We start from the raw sequence: 6,791 nt of genomic DNA on the forward strand, positions 1-6,791 counted from the left end.
ACAAATGGTATAGATTACTCTTAAAATGGGTGATCTGCAGTTGATATAATTCATAAATGTATGTGCCCATTGATTATTGAAGAATATAACTTGTAAATGCCTCAACCGCTTAGTTCAACTCTCACAACTGATCGGTACCTATAATATAAGCTTGTTGTACTCCAATGTTGTAATCAAAGTAAATGTAAATAAACACTCAAATCATGGAAGGTTAGTCCTTGCATGCATAGCTTGATCTATGAATTTGATAATGATTTACATCTCCAGCCCCAACCTCAAGCTTTTTACCAAAACAGGGACTGTTTATAAACAAAGTAAATGTAAATAAACACTATATCGCTTTAAAACATTGTTAAAACTATCCTTTTGATATCATGGATGGCTAGTCCATGAATTTGATAAATGGTTACATTTCTCCAGTCCCATCCTTTTTACTGACACATGGGTGGGGAGGACACTTTATAAATGGTTACATTTCTCCAGTCCCATCCTTTTTACTGACACATGGGTGGGGAGGACACTTTATAATGGTTACATTTCTCCAGTCCCATCCTTTTTACTGACACAGGGGTGGGGAGGACACTTTATAATGGTTTCAACTGCTGATTACCGCTGTAATTAAAAGGGTTCAAATGCTACAAGAGCAGCATAAAAAGGCACACCGTTCGACCTGTACCATGTTCTGGAAGGCCTCAGGTAGAGAGAATGTAGAAATACAAGACACCCACACAGAGAAACCGGTCTTTCACAACCAGTCCGTGTCCTCATTTCTTGGTGTCCTCCAGGATGATGTTGGCTGTGACAAACATGAGGCAGAAGGTAGCCCACACCACTACAAACCACACCCAAAAGGTGTGGCGGAACGGGACTGGTGCTTGTTGACCTCGTCCGTGCCCAGCAAAGGCACCAGGTGGCGCCGGCCAAAGTACACCAGCAGGGCGGGGATGACGTACTGGATGCCCGTGCCAGCGTAGGCGCCCGTGATGCCCACCAGGGACTCCAGGTTGTGGGTACAGAAGGCCACGATGATGGGCGGCACCAGGGTGATGAGGGGGAAGACGATGCGGTCAACCACCCAGGGGTAGGTGCCCCGTCGCGGTGGAAGAGGGTCTTCCAGTTGTTGCGCAGCGTGACTGCGATGATGGGGAAGTTGGTGCTGATGGTGAAGACGGGGAAGAGGCCCAGGAAATAACGCAAAGCGGGGATGTCCAGGACGTCACAGTTGTCAGTGAAGTTGAGGGTGTACATGTCGTGTAGCAGCGAGCTGTCGAAGCAGAAGATGGCTGTGAAGGAGAGCAGGCCGTAGAAGCCAAGGATGAGGACATAGTCACACACCACCAGGGTACCCACACTCCTCTTATCAGAGATGGGCGTCACCAGGGAGGGCAGGGAGTGCTGGCACATGAAGGAGTAGACACACACTCCAAACAGGTTTGGCACCCCAGAGATCTGGGCCATACGGGGGTGGCCTTCGCCCCGGCCTTTACCAATACGGATCAGAGCCAGGATAATCATCATGGTGAACGCTGAAAGACACACAGAAAAACAGCGGGTACTGGAGTTAAAGGATGTGACAACACCAAAACAAACAAGTAGTGTGTGTGTGTATGACATTTCAAAAGGTAACATCAGTTCCCACAGAGGGACTGTTATAGCCTCATGCAGTTTAAATCAAGGCTCCCTTGATGCTATCTACTAGGAGAGTTGAAAGGGAAGCTGTTAAAATAAATCTCAAATTTCCTTTCATTTGACAATTTAGACCAAACCAAACCCATATTTTACTTGGTTGCATGCAAACTAAAACACAAAAATCCTCAAGAGTAAAGTATAATATTTAATGTAAAAAGTGATACACCTACATCATCTCATGACAACAGTAATATGATTGGCCAAGTAAAGAAATGACATCGAGGCATTTAAGGATACCGATAATAAATATACATTTTTATGACATTCGACTTCGGGTCACCCGGTTTACATTATTGTATATTTCTGATGCCAAATTGTGATCCGGTGCATGCCAACTAGGCAAAGCTACACACTAGGCAAAGCTGCTTAATCCCTGAATGCTTTTGATGGGTCCAGATATTGCAACATCCCAGAGGTCAGATTAGGGCCAAACCTCTGGAATGATCCCTTTATGTAGCCCTCCCCTAATCCACCCCTACCTTTCATTATAGCACCACTGTTTTTAAAAATACCTTTTTAAGGGCAAGCCTTTTACCATTGCTAATCTGAAAGCGATTAATGTTGACAAGGCAAGATTGTTTAGGCCCTAATGGGCTGTGGGAGAGTGCTGAGCTGGCCAGGACGGACACATAACTCAGCTTCCTCCTCTGTCCTCCATGCTGCTAATGCCTGAGCATGGCCATCCAGGTAGAAACACAAGCCAGCATCCGTCAGCTGACTGCAGAAACAATATGCAGTCCATCTAGTTATGAACTAAACTCCCCCCCCCCCATCAAAGGGCAGGAAGCTTTATGCCTCATGAGGATAATACTGAAACCACTTAGTAAGATATTGCCTTCTAGCTGCCTGATCCAGAGACTATCCCGCAGGCAAAGACTACAGCCTATAGGAATGCTATGGATTATATACAGTATGTGAAGGCTCTCTGACTCTCAGTTCATCCAACCCAAAGTCAGCAGAGGTTGAAAGCTGGGTGGTACAAAAGGCGTCAGCGTCTCCACCTCATACTGTTTGTGCAAAGGCCATCCCCAAATTGATTGGTGCGACTGCCTCTGTGGCTGTTGGGCTGGGCGTTACTAAATCAGAGCTTTAAGCATGGATGCCAGTCTTGTTAAAGGCTCAAGAGTCCTGCCTGCAATCTCCTCACCTTCCCAAACCCAATCAGGCATTTAAACTGGGAATCAGTCACAGACACACTCCTCAGCTTTCATCACACTCACACGGGGTGACGTTCAGAACGCACATTGCTTCACTACTCACCCCACTACACCATACCACTAGGACCACTACCACTACACCATACCACTAGGACCACTACCACTACACCATACCACTAGGATCCCACTTGAAACACACCCACACAGCCCTGTGTAGCTATGCAGGTTAGAGTAGAGCCAAACAGCTCTTGTACTTGCCAGCAATATCTCAACATCCATCTGGGCCCAATTGCCAGGAGAGGCAACCCATCAGTGTCAGGGGGGAGGATGGATTGGCTCTTTAGATAGGGCCTGAGTGAGGGGCCAGCGGATTACCAATTCATCTGCAGCAACTGGGGCGGTGGGAGGGGGTATAGGGAGGAGACGTGGGAGAGGGCCTCATCCTCCTTCAAGGTCTCTCACTAGCATCAGGTGAGGTCGGGACAGGAGTGGTCCTCTGATCCAATCCTCCACTGTTAGGGTTTTTTACACTCTTCAGGGCACAGGTGAAATATTCCAGAGCTAGCAAGGGGGAAAGGGGCTGGGAACGTGGAGTTTTAATCTGCCCCTATTAATCAGGTACTGTGTACTTCTGCCGTGGCACTTTAATGTATGTCGGGGGATGAAATGATTCACTCCAATTACAAGGACAAAATGTTCGAGGAGGGGATGGGGGAAAAACAACCAATGACAGAGGTAGTAGGATAGCTAACAAGTAGTGGGATTATGCCTTTGGAGAGAACAAGCAGAAATAAGACAAGAGTTGTTAACTAACAGGCTAAATGCAAACATCTTAATTTGACTAATGTGATTTCTTACTCATCTTAAAACAGGACAAGATAATCTTAAAAACAAGCTTTCCCTTGTGCTTTGTGTGGACTTAGTTTGGGGTGGACACTGAGATAAAGATGCCCAGCAGTGGCCAAAGCCCCAGACCTGTTGAGGATTAAAGCTCAGATAGTCAAGATTTAATGGATACCTGGCCTTCATCCATTGTCAACATTGGCTCAGGACCGGAGAAGCAGCCAGAGCAGAATCCTGTTTTAACACAGTCTATGTAGAGAATGGGACAGTGGGCAGTGGACCAGCACTCAAGGACATCGGCAAATAAGAGCAAATAACACCTTCACAACAAGTATAATCCCCAAAAAGACATCACGTCAAAACATATGGGAAAAACTATGCAGATGAGGTCAACACTCAATGTGCCAACATGAGACACATTGGGACTCTGAGAATACACTATGTATTGTAGTGACGTTGTCTTTGTATCTTCATCTGACTGGACATGAGAGACTGTAGGTGGGGATAGTCATCAGCTGTCCCTCTCACTTCAGGCATGGAACACAATGTGCTGTATGACAGTCTGCCTGCTGTACTCTCCCTCTCTCCACCCGAGAAGTAATGTACATCCGCTGTGTGTGAAACAGCCATCAAAAGGAGCCGCCCCGCTGGTCATGACAGAGGACGGCCAGCGGGAGACGCTTCTCCTCTATTCCCTGACATTAACGGTAACAGGCTATACAGGAAGGAATATGGGCGGAGGGCGTTTAATTAAGAGTCTTATAGGACGGGACGCCACGCATGGCTAGTGTACAGATGCTTAACCTTCACCAGAGCAACACATCTTTTCTCTGCCAGCAAGGCTGAAATGTTAGGGTTGTCGTGGTGCAACAAGCACAGTGATTTATCACACTCCCTCGTGTCCCCTCGGTGAGGCCCATGGAAGCCTGGAGGAAAATGGCACTGGTATTTATGTTACAGTCTTCTTCATCTTGATGTATCCGTCTCTGATGCCGGAGCCCAGCGCTCCTGTCGGCAGGGTTTGAACTGTAAAACCCCTGGTGACACGGTCAGTGACTGGCTCTTTTATGAAGGAAGGGCCACGCTTTAAAAAGCTGATAGAGAACTTTGCTCTTTTCCCACCATGGCGGCACAGGCTAAGGTTGGGACAAGGAGGCTCGGCATCACGCCTCAAATTGATAGTGAATGGCAAAAAGGCATAGCGGCTCAGCGGGTATCTACACAGGCTGATCAGACAGTGTGAAGGGCAGGGAGAGTTTGGGGGAAAGATCTTTTTTAACCATGACTTTCAGGTCAGGATGCATCACATGGTATTAGGAATGGAATGACATTGGTAGCAATCTTTGACACGGCTCCATTTTGAGCAGGTATACTGGAGCGGCTGAATGGAACCCACCCAAATAACTGGTGCTACCTTCTGGGTTATAAATAATTACTTTGGCAGCTGCTTGACAAACACACATCTGTGATAGAGAACAAGTGAGGTTCAAAGGTAAACAGTGTTCTGTAAAAAAGCATAGTCAACCCTTCTACTGTAGTTCTGTCCCCTAAAGTTGGAGTGACAGAATTTCTCTCCTATGGCAGAAAAGTTGGAGTGACAGAGAATTTCTCTATGGCTCTGATCCCAACTATCATGCTTTAGTGCTCATTAAAGACAAGGCCTCATTTGTCTTACTTAAGGCCCTGAACTAACTCCTCTTATCTTTGAAAGAGATTGAAAGTCGATCAGATGAAAGAACTGAACACTAAGTAGAACAAAGTACATTTTGATAATGTACTCATTCATCATTCCTTTGCAATTGGATCATGCTCACGAGTTAGGGCAACCATGTGTGGGTTTTATAGTACTTGGTGCAGCCTTAGCTATGAATCTCACTGGTTTTATCTGTCTAACAGCAAAGAATAGGAGGAAATCTTTGATCACTAGGAGGGCTTTAGAGGCACGGGGACAGTATGTCTGGAGAGAAAATCCAACGCAGTTAGTCAGATTACAAGATTACCAGCCATTGGTGATAGCATAGAGCCAGTATTAAATAAGTTGTTGCATCAAAAAATATATACATTCCTTATTGCGGCCATATTGCTCTCCTCTCTCTAAAGGGCAGTGTCATTGACTTCCTGATGGGAGTCTAATCTGAAGCACTCGTTTCATCCTCCTGGTAATCCTCAATTAACAATGGAAACTCCTTCTTGCCTCTCCATCGATGGACACTCAGGTGAAAAACAAATTAATTCAGATGGGATGAGACATTTTCTTTGCAGAGACATCTCTGATGATATGGTGATTACCTGGACTTTTACATTAACACTCTCTGCTCTTCACGCCTGTCTGCAGGTTACACTCGTCACACGGAATCGGGGGAGGGACTGAGTGCATTGTGTAGGTGTCAAACAGTCACATATCACATCCACGTAACTGCTATCGGTGATATATAGCACTTCAATGGGGATGGCAATGACCTTGTGGGGAATGTTTCAACTTAAACACACCCCAGAGAAGGCACTTACAGTTGTATCTCGAGTGGTAGCAAACAAAGCGTTTGCGGTTAAGCCAAGGTTGGCCGGCACTCTCAATCCCCCCAAGGAACTGTAGAATACAGTATCTGTGGAAGAGGGACTCCTCTTCAGCCGCTGCCCTGGGACGGGTTTCCTTGACTTCATTAAGGAGCACAAGATGACTTCAGGTGAGGAGCTTTGAAGCACACCACTGTTCTGATTTTGTGAGTAGTACACTCTCTGTAGCAATGCTTTTGCGCTTGATGTGGTAAGAAGAGTCTATAATAACAGTTGACAGGTCAAGGGCTTTTCATGTACTTTCATCTTTCTGACATTAAAATACATATGGGATATTATTCTAGCAAAGGCTTTGACAGTAGATAGGAACATTAATCTCTACTGGTATACAAACTGGCTTCTTGCTACTTCCATTGCTTAATAGATTAAAATCCAAGTCCAACTCCAGCAGCACTCCTTTGCAGCAATCATCCCATCATTAATTAAAGGGCAATTCCACCTCTTTTCAACCTCCCATTCATTACCTCCAGCACCAAACCAGTATTTACATAATTTGTGAAAACAGTATTTCTATGATCTGTGGTTAGC

General features: G+C 45.7%; 1 pseudogene; it reads right to left on the minus strand.

The window, feature by feature from the left end:
• Nucleotides 1–401: 401 nt before the first annotated feature.
• Nucleotides 402–2,984, minus strand: LOC121843588 (annotated as a pseudogene).
• Between the last annotated feature and the right edge of the window lie 3,807 nt (nt 2,985–6,791).

The sequence above is a fragment of the Oncorhynchus tshawytscha genome, unplaced genomic scaffold, assembly GCF_018296145.1.
Source record: "Oncorhynchus tshawytscha isolate Ot180627B unplaced genomic scaffold, Otsh_v2.0 Un_contig_3179_pilon_pilon, whole genome shotgun sequence".
NCBI lineage: Eukaryota > Metazoa > Chordata > Actinopteri > Salmoniformes > Salmonidae > Oncorhynchus > Oncorhynchus tshawytscha.